Genomic DNA, 12,295 nt, shown 5'->3' on the forward strand with positions numbered 1-12,295 from the left:
AATAAAGGGAGGAAAGTAAGGAGAAAGAAGAGCGATATTCCTGTAGGCTTTGGGTTCTCTCATATTAATGAACGAGCAGTGCGCATGGTGGGGGTGCTGGGGGAGGGCTCTCACATGAAGTGGGCACTAGGACCCCCCCACCTGCCGCACCCAAAGAGTACTCTACTACACTGCAACTAACTTATCAGGTTTAGGCCAGTAATAACTACCGCCTGTCAGTCAGTTATCCCTATTGTCCGTAGGACTCCCTGTAGGTTTTGATCCCTATAGTCAGTTGATAATGCTTGGGTAACATGGGAGGCAGAGTGCAGGTATGTCAATGAATGCATTTTGTTTCAAAATGCCTCATGTTTATTTGAAATAGTAAGAATAAAAAGAACATCTTTAGAAAATTAAAATTCAAAGGTATGCAGAACTGTCTTCTCTTTTATTTGCATTCATTAACTCTCTTTTATTTGTACAGTAATACCCTTGACTAATTGCAAAGCTAATATGCACTCATTTTTTGCAAAACTAGGCCTTCCCAGGGGCATAATTTGTCTATTTGTTTACTTAATACCCCTTGGCTTCAAACAGGTTTGATAAAGCAATTATTATTTTGGTATTGGGCCAGCTGAGGGATATGTACTCTGAATACTTGTACAAAGATTTTGAATATATTTTTAATCATATTTCCAGCTCTGGTATTATCATGTGAAAAAATAAAACTATAAATCACAAATTAAAATAAAAAATAAAATAGGAGATTAAAAAACACTGTTCTGATGTGGCTATTCCGAATATTATGTCTCCCACAACATATGAGTCAATGCCAGTCTTCCATTCTTCGACAATATACAGTAGCTCTTGAAAATAAATGAGCTACTGCGGTATCCTGTACCTTCTCACACCTCTAACCTCTAATATTGTTTTTGGTGGACGTGGCCAAAGGGAACAGCAGGAACTTACTGTTGAATTGTGGGATACTCATGTTAATCTATTGTTTCTACACCAATTGTGGCTTCTTTCTCTGGACTGTTTGAGGGAGCAGTGTGGGTTCAGGGCCAGACTCATACTCACGTTGGCACTTGGTCGTCAGGTCAGCAGCATGGATCTTGAATGATAGCAACACTGGGCCTCCTGCAGCTAAAGCTTACCTTGCTGGAGTCCTGAGCAGAGATTAATGATGTAAGGAATTGATAACACAAATAAAAAAATGTAAATGTTATGGACGATAGGGGACATTAAACTGAATCCCCAGGGGGCCGCAGTGTCTGCGGGTTTTTGCGGTTTCCTTTCAATCAGCTGCCAATTAAGGCCAATTAAGACCTTGAGAACAAGGTGTGTGGATACTTTAACCAATCAGTGACTTGAATGAACCCAGAACACCCCAAAAACCAGCAGACACTACGACCATCCAGGACTGGAGTTTGACACCTGTGTCTTAAATGGTCCCTTGTTGGAGCACTGAAACAATTCAATAAACAGTTTTTTGTTTACTTTCTTTGCCAGATTCATGTGGATCCACCTGAATTCAGCTGTATGCATCTTTAACTTGCTGCTAGCCAGGTGCCAAGAAACTGGCATTTTACTTTTGTTAAGTAACCATTTATTCTATGTGAATATAGAGCATTTTCAGTTTTAGTAGAAAAGTGTATGCTTCTAATCATTAATTAATTTGTATTCAGTATCGTATTGTATTTGTATCGCAGATATACAGTATTATGCAAATAAAAACAGATGTTTATATTAGTAAAACTATATCATTAAAACACAAATCACATTAAGTCATCGAAGTAAAGTGAAGAGATGGCAAAACATGCTAACTACAATCCTGATCGGAAAGATTCTGCTCATATTAACTGCAAATGGTCAGAGCTATCATTTCCCATAAATGACTCCCAGTGTTTCAAAGCAGAAAGAAAGGTGTTATGATTGGCTTATGCAGGTCAGTGACTGGAGGTGGTACAGGATGGCTTCACCCATTGTGAGGTTCACGGAGCCTCGCTCTCCCATTACCGCCTCACAGCAGCGGAGGTAGTGAGGTAATGAGGTAACAAACAGGCAGAGAAAGAAAGAGATTCTGTGCCAAGAAAAAGACAAGCTGGGCAGAAGGCCTCAGCTGAGGGTGGGTGGGCATGTGGGGGGGCAGGGGAGAGAATGGATGGGGTGAGGTGCTAATAGGGAGGCACTCAGCCATGCGGTTATCTGCAGTGCTCCTTCTGTTAGCCTTGTCCTGAGCGCTAAAGCCAGGTCATAGACTGACAACACAAAGTTGGCATGCATGGAAAAAGCGTGTGGAGTTGTGCCTTGTGATTTGCATAACTGCATTTAGCCAAAGCCCACAGCATGGTCACCCCAGTCCATGATCCTCCAGCCTCAACTGCCTGGGCTTAAACCAAGTTTGTTCATCGATTGGAGGCCCGCTGATAATCCAATCCAACAAATGATCTTTTGTGGGCCTTTGTTGAAGCCAGCAATAGTGCTACAGTGTTTGTCCACATTAATGCGGCGACATTGGCTCAGGTGGTAATAGCAGTCATGTGGCAGTCGGAGGGTTGCCTGTTCGATCCTGCCCTGGGTGTGTTGAAGTGTCTCTGAGCAAGACACCTAATCCCCAAATGCTCCTGATGAGCTGGCTGGTGCCTTGCATGGCAGCCAATCGGCGTCAGTGTGTAAGTGTGTGTGCGAATGGCTGAGTAAAAAGCATCAATTTTGAAAATACAGTGATAAAGGCGCTATATTTACATTTACATTTACATTTTTGTCATTTGGCAGACGCTTTTAATCCAAAGCGATTTACAAGTGCTATATAAATGCCAACCATTTACCATTTATAGTGCCTAAAGCAAGTGGCATTCACTCTGTGGGTTGGTCTACATTGAACATTGATCTATTTATACCACAGTGGAGAAGAATTGACAACCACAAAACTCAGTTGATTGAGTAGTAGGGAGAAAATGACACATGACAACAGGTGATATGGGAAATCGTATTGAGTATAAAGGAATCCTTCCTAAAAATGCCAGAATTGTCCATTGCAGTGGCAAACCTGTCACAGTTGATCCCTGCACAGAAACAGTTAGGGTTTGACATGACCTGCAGGGATGTAACACAGCCTGTCACAAACCTGTGTGAGCATGCTCAGTTAGTTCTCGGAAGTGGATGCACGTGTATCCCTTTGTAAGTGGAGCATCGTGTGTAATGATGATGAAGATTGCAGGGGAATGACAGAGGAGGGGGGAAACAGACAGATGACAAGTGACACAGACTCTGGGATGCAGAGATAGAGGTGTAATTTCCTTTGGTACCATGATAAAGGCATCGACCTGCCAAGTGAAAAGAGAGAACGCTGATATACTTAAATTGCTTCAATATTAAAAAGCATTTTCTGGCAGGGGGTAAGGATGATGTTAAAAAAATGAAAAATCCTTGTACATTTATTTCTCAAAGTGATCCTCTGGGCTGCATTGTCTGTTATGTACGATCAGGAATATTTTTACTTTTATTTCTTCATTTCCTTTCAATTTTTTTATTTACAGTACTGTGCAAAAGTTTTAGGTAGGTGTGAAACAATGCTGTAAAATAAGACTGCTTTCAAAAATAGAAATGTTAATAGTTTATTTTTATCAATGAACAAAATACATGAACAGAAGAAGTGAATGAACAGAAGAAAAATCTGAATCAATATTTGATGTGACCACCCTTTGCCTTCAAAACACCTTCTAGGTATACTTGCACACAGTTTTTGAAGGAGCTCAGCAGGTAGGTTGTTCCAAACATCTTGGAGAACTAGCCACAGTTCTTCTGTGGATTTAGGCAGCCTCCAATGCTTCTGTCTCTTCATGTAATCCCAGACAGACTCAATGATGTTGAGATCAGGGGTCTGTGGGGGCCATACCATCACTTTCGGGGCTCCTTGTTCTTCTTCACACTGAAGATAGTTCTTAATGACATTGGCTGTTTGTTTGAGGTCGTTGTCCTGCTGCAGAATACATTTGGGGCCAATCAGATGCCTCCCTAATGGTATTGCATGATGGATAAGTATCTGCCTGTACTTCTCAGCATTGAGGAGACCATTAATTCTGATCCCCAACACCATTTGCAGAAATGGAGTTGCAAACTTGCAAGGAACCTCCACCATGCTTCACTGTTGCCGGCAGACACTCATTCTTGTACTGCTCTCCAGCCCTTTGGCGAACAAACTGTCTTCTGCTACAGCCAAATATTTCACATTTTGACTCATCAGTCAAGAGAACCTGCTGCCATTTTTCTGCACCCCAGTTCCTGTGTTTTTGTGCATAGTTGAATCGCTTCGCCTTGTTTCCACGTCGGAGGTATGGCTTTTTGGCCACAATTCTTCCGTGAAGACTACTTCTGACCAGACTTCTCCGCATAGTAGATGGTGTGCCCACTGGTTTCTGCCAATTCTAAGCTGATGGCACTGCTGTACATCTTCCGATTGCGAAGGGAAGTAAGCATGATGTGTCTTTCAGACCACTGCATCTACGGTCCTCAACGTTGCCCATTTCTTTGTGCTTTCTTTGTGTTTCAACCTACATATTAAATTGATGATCATTAGCTGCTGTTTGGTATAACTAGTTAATCACACACCTGACTATATGCTTACAAAATCCCTGACTTTGTGCTAGTGTACCTAGAAGAATTGATGCTGGTTTGAAGGCAAAGTGTGGTCACACCATATATTGATTTGACTTAGATTTTTCTTCTGTTCACTCACTTTGCAATTTGTTAATTGATCAAAATGAACTATTAACATTTATATTTTTGAAAGCATTCTTACTTTACAGCATTTTTTCACACCTGCCTTAAACTTTTGCACAGTACTGTATATGTACATATTTTACATGTCATTGCTATGTATACCAATATACGCTCATCTGCCACTTTATTATACACACCTGCTTGTTAATGCTAATAGCTTGCTCCAACATCGAGTTGAGTTTTAGATGAGCAAGATGAGTGATCTAAGAGACAATGATCATGGTTGTATTGTTGGTGCCATGAATGGTGATTCTATAATTTTACTACAATTAATCTCTGACATTTACTTACATAAAAAAAAAGGAGGATACTTTTGTTACGACCCCCTGCACCCTCTTCAGTCTGTGTAGCGGCAGTACAGGAACTGTTGGTGATATGAGTAACTGGGCACTCCTGGCTTAGGTGTGAATGAGTGGCAGAAAAATCCTCCAGAACTGCATGATGCTATTGAGTCAACATGGTGAAAAATCCCTAATGATGTTGCTTCCAGCACCTTGTTGAATCCATGCCATGAATAATTCAGGCTATTCTGGAGGTATATGGGGGTCCTACCTGGTACTAGATAGGCATAGTTCGTAATTGTATAGGAGGTGAAAGGAAAATAAATGATCAGAGATACAGTCCTAAATAATCCAAGAAATGGGGTAGAATATTTTTTCAATGTAAAGCTAAAATGTGTGCAGTAGAGCTAAATTTCCACTTTTGTTTATATTTCTTTCAGGTTTGTTATTTTTTTATACTTTTTTTTTCTTCTTTCATATCATTGCATTTTTCTGCCAGACCGCATGTGTGCTGCTGGTCTCCCAGTCTAACTGCAGACAGAGCAGATAGACCTTAATTCTAATTACCTAGTTACGTACAGCTGTGACTGCAATCCTACTTCAAGGAGTGACATGGTGGTTGAATGTGATACTTGCATTATCTTGTGATGCACTACTAGGAGAATATTCTCAACCGGTTGGTGAGCCTATCCTCAACAACAAAATATGGTTAAAGAGGAAAGCATGGGAATTGATACCATCAGATATCAGTAGAAGAAACCATCCTTAGCCTTCCTTACCAGGCATTTGTCAGACCTGATCTGAGATAACTCTTGGACAAAGGATAAGCTTTCAAAAGCACGGAATGATCCACCTGCTCAATCACCATGTGGTAGGTGTGTCATATCACTAACTGGGCAAGGGGTAACATTCAGTGGTGCTCATTGCAGTGTGTGGCTTCTTCAGTAAAACATATGATCGTCACCAGACACAAGAGTAAAGCTAGTTAAACAAGGCAGTAATGATGTATGACTGGTAAACCAAGCTCATTCCAATGTACAAAGAATTCAATAATTGGTCTTGTTTGAATTTTGATTTCAAGGAGGGTTTTTTTTTTCTACAAAGCTGTTTGCCTTATAATTCCAAGACAGGTCCATCCTTCTAAAAGATGAATGGAGAACAGGCAGTCTTCTATATTGAATAGCAAATGAGTTCAAGGCAATGTTGTGCCCTCAAATTATGGTTATTATTGAAAGTGAAATGAAACACTTCATCATATACCCTTGAAAGCATTCAGATGGGATCTCTAATGAACACCCCAGCCCCTCACTGTAACAGGTCAGAAGTCTTTTTAAATGTGACAAAGCCTAACTTCGCCTGGCTGAACTGGGAAGTGAATTCCACCGGCATTATAACTGGATAAATACAACTGATTTTCAGTGTGCTGTTCCATTCCTATAGTATGTGTATATATAGTATGATACACTTCAATATATTGCGCATTTATATTCACTTTGCGCTAAGACTATATGTGTACCTGCAAAGAGAATCACATATATTAGTTGTTGTCTCACTGTTTGTACTCATTATGATAGGGACAACTATTTTATTCTAATTATTCATATATTATTTCACATTCATAATTAGTCTACTTTGTATTCTGAAGCATATGTGCCAGGTGGATGTGATTACACTTTTGCAGATACTGGGGATTAACAGATGTTTGAAGTTATTAAATATGTATTCACTAATATCCTACACACCTCCTGTAATAAAACAAGACGTTAACGGAATGTCACTGCTGTCAGTCAGCTGTGTTTTTTTTCATATCGCACATCTGGCTTGCCTTATTAAACTCTTTTTCCCCACAGAATCACAGTTGAGATATATTTATATGTGATACTGTTTCAGATACCAAGATAGATAACCAATGTAATAATGTATGTCAGTGGGGGAAAGCTATTGTCCTTAAAAAATGATTTTTGCAATGTGATCATGTCAATTTATAGCTATATAATTATTCTGTTGTTATAATCTAAATAAAGGTGGAGGCCATAGTGTTTAGGCATTGTCAACACCTAGAGCAGCGGTTTGAAGCCCTGGTATTAATTGATAATTATAATAATTGATCATTATAATAAGCAATTTACAATAACATCAGTACTATTGTGAGAAACATAGTTTATATGATTACGCAGTATCACAATGAGTTTTGAGCAAGTTATATCGGTCAATTTCACATTTCACAATTTGCCGCACAATCGTTGAGACTTGCTCCAAATTGACCTTGGTGCTAATTAAAGCTCAAGGTCAGCTTCCAGGACTGCAGCACTTTATTCTCTCTACTCAGTACAAAAATATCATACCTAAAAAGGTTTTATTACATTAAACGTGAAGTGCCATTTCTTTACTTTTTTTACTTTTGAAAAATAAGGAGGTCCTCACCTCAGACTGACCACAGGACATGACCTCAAAACATGAAGTCACACAAAATGGCGATTCAATTTTTGAGGTAGTGCCTCTTGTTTTGGACAGTGTGACTTACCCATTGTCCCCTATGTCTTTCTGTTTTTCTTCTGCAGGGTTTTTTCCCTTTTTATTGTTATTCTCTTAATTTAGTGTTTATTGTTCTAACAAAATAACAAAAAAACCTCAAGCCTTAAAGCCTTATTTAATTTTTTTTTTGGTGAAAATGCATCCCCCGTATGTGCCCTAATGCGATTGGTCCACTGCTCTGCACAGAATAAAATGTTAAGGATATAACACAAGCAATCCCAGCTATACTGATGGGACCTTCATTCTAATCAAAGGCAATCATGCTTTTTCAGTGTTAAAATATTCTGGATCTTCTAACATTATCAGATCTGGGCAGAGATTGATTTTTAAATCTTTTGTCTGGGGAGGATGCAGAAGCCAACAGGAATGTTAATGCGTAAACAAGCAGCTTGTTACCGAGGTGTAGACAAACTGGAAAATCCGGGTCCTTGAGGGCTAAGATGTGCATTTGTCTTCCGTCCCGAAAGCACAGGACTATCCGATTAAGCTCGCAATCTGCACCGGGCTTATTTAGCTTTTAAGAAAGTCTTGCGGTGACGGCTTACATTCCGTGGTGTGGAAAAGAGTCGTCAAGCAGGCGGGATTGTGGCCTGCCTGCACTTGTGTGAAGGTCCCTCTCCTCTCCTCTCTCTCACACACCCACAAAAGGCCACAAATGCTCACAAAAAGCACCAGCAAACAAGCTGGCACTGGAGAGGCACCTGGGGATGAAGTGACAGACATGAAGATGTGGGAGGAGTACCTGGTGGAAGCCAGGCCACATGAATGAAAGAGGGGGAAAGGCCACATCCAGTGCTCCCTGTGATAAATAATGCATCCTCTATTCATAATGCATACATGCCTTGTGCCACTACATTTCATTTTTATTTATTTATTTATTTATTTTTGCGTCTTCATTTTTCTGCCCTTTTTCATACCTTATGGTGAACCTGGGGTCTGTGTAGTTCTTGAGGATGAATAACCAAAATCTCACCTTCCCCAAAGAAAAATGCATGTGTACAGTATGTCCGTATGTGGGTCTGAATATCTAGAATTGAATCTATCAATGATGTGATGGGTTGAGCTTGTTTGTGTTTGTGTGCGTGCACATGGGCATACGTTTGAGCGTGTATGTGTGTGTGCATGCGTGCACGTGAACCACAAGACATTGCAAGTGTACAACATACTTTGTCCAGGATTCCCAATAACATAGACTACCCCAATTTGTCAACCTGGGTTAATCACACTTTACAATTACAAGTACAACTCACCTTTGAAATCAGACATTTTTAAGTATATTTATTAACATTGCCTCCTTTTTAAGTCATTCTCTTCATTGTTCTTTTGAGCTTGTTTGCACCCTATTGATTTTAGGGGGACAGAGATGTGTTCTAAGCCTCAAAGTCAAGCCAAAACTTGTGCTTCGAAGTCTCTCTGGCTAAATATTGTTTCTGGGTGCTGAAGCTCAGCACTGTTTTTTAAGGTAAAAGGAAATTTAAAATAGAATCAGAATTTGTGACAGACATCTAATGCACATCTTGCCTCGAAGCGTTAGCTTTGGTTGGATTTAGGAACAGTTGAAGCTTGCTGAGCTCTACTAATTGCAGACGTGAGTCTCAGAATGCAGCATTGTTGGGGTGACAGATTAACTAGTGACTCACAGTTAAACATCTTTCCGAATTGAGGTATTCGCTCTGAATAAGTAGCCCCATAAAAGAACCGTGTCACTCATTCACTATCTGATTGATGAATCATAATGCAATTTGCGTTTGTATGTGCATTTGCGTGTGGGTACGTATGCAGATAGATGTACAGTTTATGTGCATCTCATTGTATGTATGCATGCATGTGGATATTTGCCTATTTGTGTGTATGACTGAATGTGTATATCGTATTGTTGTGTGTGTAATTGTTTATGTGTGCTTGTGTGTGAGAGCCTGTGTGGGGGTGTCTGTCGAGTGCACATTCCCGTGTGCGTTTGCACGTATGCTCATGTGGACGTGTGTGACAGAACTGCATATTGTCTTCTGATCCCATTATGACTAGGGCAGGGTCGCAGACGGCGGGTCCCAGGGCCCCGGTCGTGCCGCGGTATCCAGCAGCTCCGGGGCCCTGTCCTCTGGGCCCACGCCGTGTGATCGCCGGGGAGCGGTGGCAGAAAATTACCTGGAAGCCGGGAGAACAAAGGAAGCGTGCGGGAGCAGGGGCGTGTGACCGCATGCTGCCGGTGGGCGGGAGGTAAGGAGAGGAAGGGGATTGGAAGGTGAGGGGGGAGCGGTGCTAGTCATACGGTGTAAGGTAACCTGGTCACGGCCTGGGGGGTTTGAGGTCACAGCCTCTCACTTTAATTTGGGATTATGCCTGTTAGGCTCCATCAGAGGGATTTTTGAGGGGTTGTCATTTTCTGACTCTCTCCCTTTGAATTGCGTCTCCTCCATCGAAGCCTACTTCAGGTTTACGCCCATCGAGCCCTGCAACTTGTCTCAGAAAAAATAATTTGAAATGAAAATAATGTTTCTTCCTGCCTTTTTTGTATTCATTCTCTTTTTAAAAAGTATTCTCTCCCAAACCACAGAGGGGAGGAATTCAATTGAGGCCATTTCAAAATCAGTATGGACTAAAACATTTTCACATGCTTTTGCTTTTTCACCTTTTTTTCATGTTTTTTTTCTGCTGAGAGACAAATCACATTTCATCCCATCACATTTACACGGGTAAGAGTGTGATATTATTGCCTCTCTTACATTAAGGCTGACTTATCCCATATCATTATTTTTAACAACAGGTGTTCATAGCAGTGGGTTTCAGCACGGTTGATTGAATTTAAAATGCTCGGGAAGAAAGCTGCAGTCCGAGCAGGTAGCTTATTAGACAAATATAGGGGGGGAGGTTCACCTGAAATTTACCAAAAATGCATTTATTTTTGTGTACTATTCTGAAACTATATACTTATTTAACACCCATTGCTGTTTAATACTGATAAATATGATCCCTAAAAAAAACATTCATGAACATTTGTATCTTCTCATTAACAACAGTTATTGCCCTGCATGGCATACTCTTAATCCGTACTAAGACTCGTTCTATGTGGCATTGATGAGACTGCATAAGCCCATGACGGGACAAACATAAAAACAATGGGTCTCAGTGCGGGGCTGTGGGGAGGTAAAATGCTGCCACTTTAAGGTTTCCTAAAATGTCTGTCTATCAGCAGGACTTTATCTGAAGGTCAATTGAAGGTGGAACTGATGGTGAGGAACGGAGGGGCAGGACGACGTCTCCTCACAGCCCACCCACCACAGTAATTAGCCACTCAATTGTCTGTTTCTCATCCCTGTAGTCTCTCATACTCTGTCTTTACTGAACGTTAATGTCATCAAAAAGCAAGAACTGCACACACACTGCGTGCACACAGCACACATACACTCCCTACAAATACGCACAAATTATTCACAATAGATACGTACACACAGACCATATCTGAGTCATGCAGAAACGCACACACCATGCACATATATGAACACACACTATGCACATGCAAAAGCACCAAGGGCTGGGTTTTAATGATCCGCAATCATCCGTTTATTTGTATAACATTTCTTGGGGAAAATGTCTCTAATGAGCTGTACCATGGATGTGCTCGCTCTGTACATCACTCTGGATAAGAGTGTCTGCTAAATGACTATAATGTAATGTAATATGCTTAATATCACATTTACTGTATATCGTTCACTGTCTGTTTTACATGAGATATATAAGTGGACAGTTTTTTGTGTCTCCCCATGAAACAACCCCTGGAACCCACAGATATTAACTTTCAGAAACTGTGGAGTAGTGGTTAGGGCAGGGCACTGGACCATGATGATTCCAGTCCTGGTAGTTGGGCTGGCCACTGCAGCCTTGAGAAACATCCTGTCTAGATGGATAAATAGCTTACAAAGTTCCCCTGGATAAAAAAGTGTCTGCTAAGCAAATAACAAATGTACTGGAATATGGTCTGATGGGATAACATTGCTGCAAGTGCCTTTTGGGAAATTAACAGTGTCTATAGAGCTATTCTTTCTGCTGCTGAAGCACAATAAAATATCTTGGTATATAATACATCAAAGAGCATCATAAGTGACAGCAATGTAAAAAAATCAAATAACAGTGCCTGCTAAAATAGTTAACATTTAACATTTTAAATCACACAACTGCTTTAAGGAAGCAAGTTGCTGCATAGCTGAAGTTCAACAAGAATATATTTTCCCAAATAAGGAAGCCCAGTGAGATAAAATATAATGAAAGAAATTCATGAAAACTTTAAAACCTTCAAATCATAATATATAAAACACTAACCAAAGAAGCTAGAGGAGAGGCATTGTCTTCCCTTGAGGAAGCAGCCTTGAATGATTCTGTTCCATTCATCACACAGGGATAAACGGAAGAAACTTCATGTTTTTCCATTGACAAGCAACAAAGGGAGAACAAAAATATTGTTCTCACCCCCTCCCTTGCCAGCCACCATGTGATAAATCTCAATTTAATAATTTTGGGTCTGAGCATTTACTGTAAATGTTTTCAAATCAAATCTTTAGCTTCCTCGGCAATACCTGGGAACCGACGGGGTGAGACCTCTCCCAGGTCCCGGACAAGACCTAATTTGATTCATCAGCCATTTCTGCTAGCTCATCACCCTCTTGGGGTCAAAGGTCAATGGAGCGGTGCCCGGTTTTCTCAGAAAAAAAGCTCCACTG

The sequence above is a fragment of the Conger conger genome, chromosome 1 (genome assembly GCF_963514075.1).
Source record: "Conger conger chromosome 1, fConCon1.1, whole genome shotgun sequence".
Taxonomy (NCBI): Eukaryota; Metazoa; Chordata; class Actinopteri; order Anguilliformes; family Congridae; genus Conger; species Conger conger.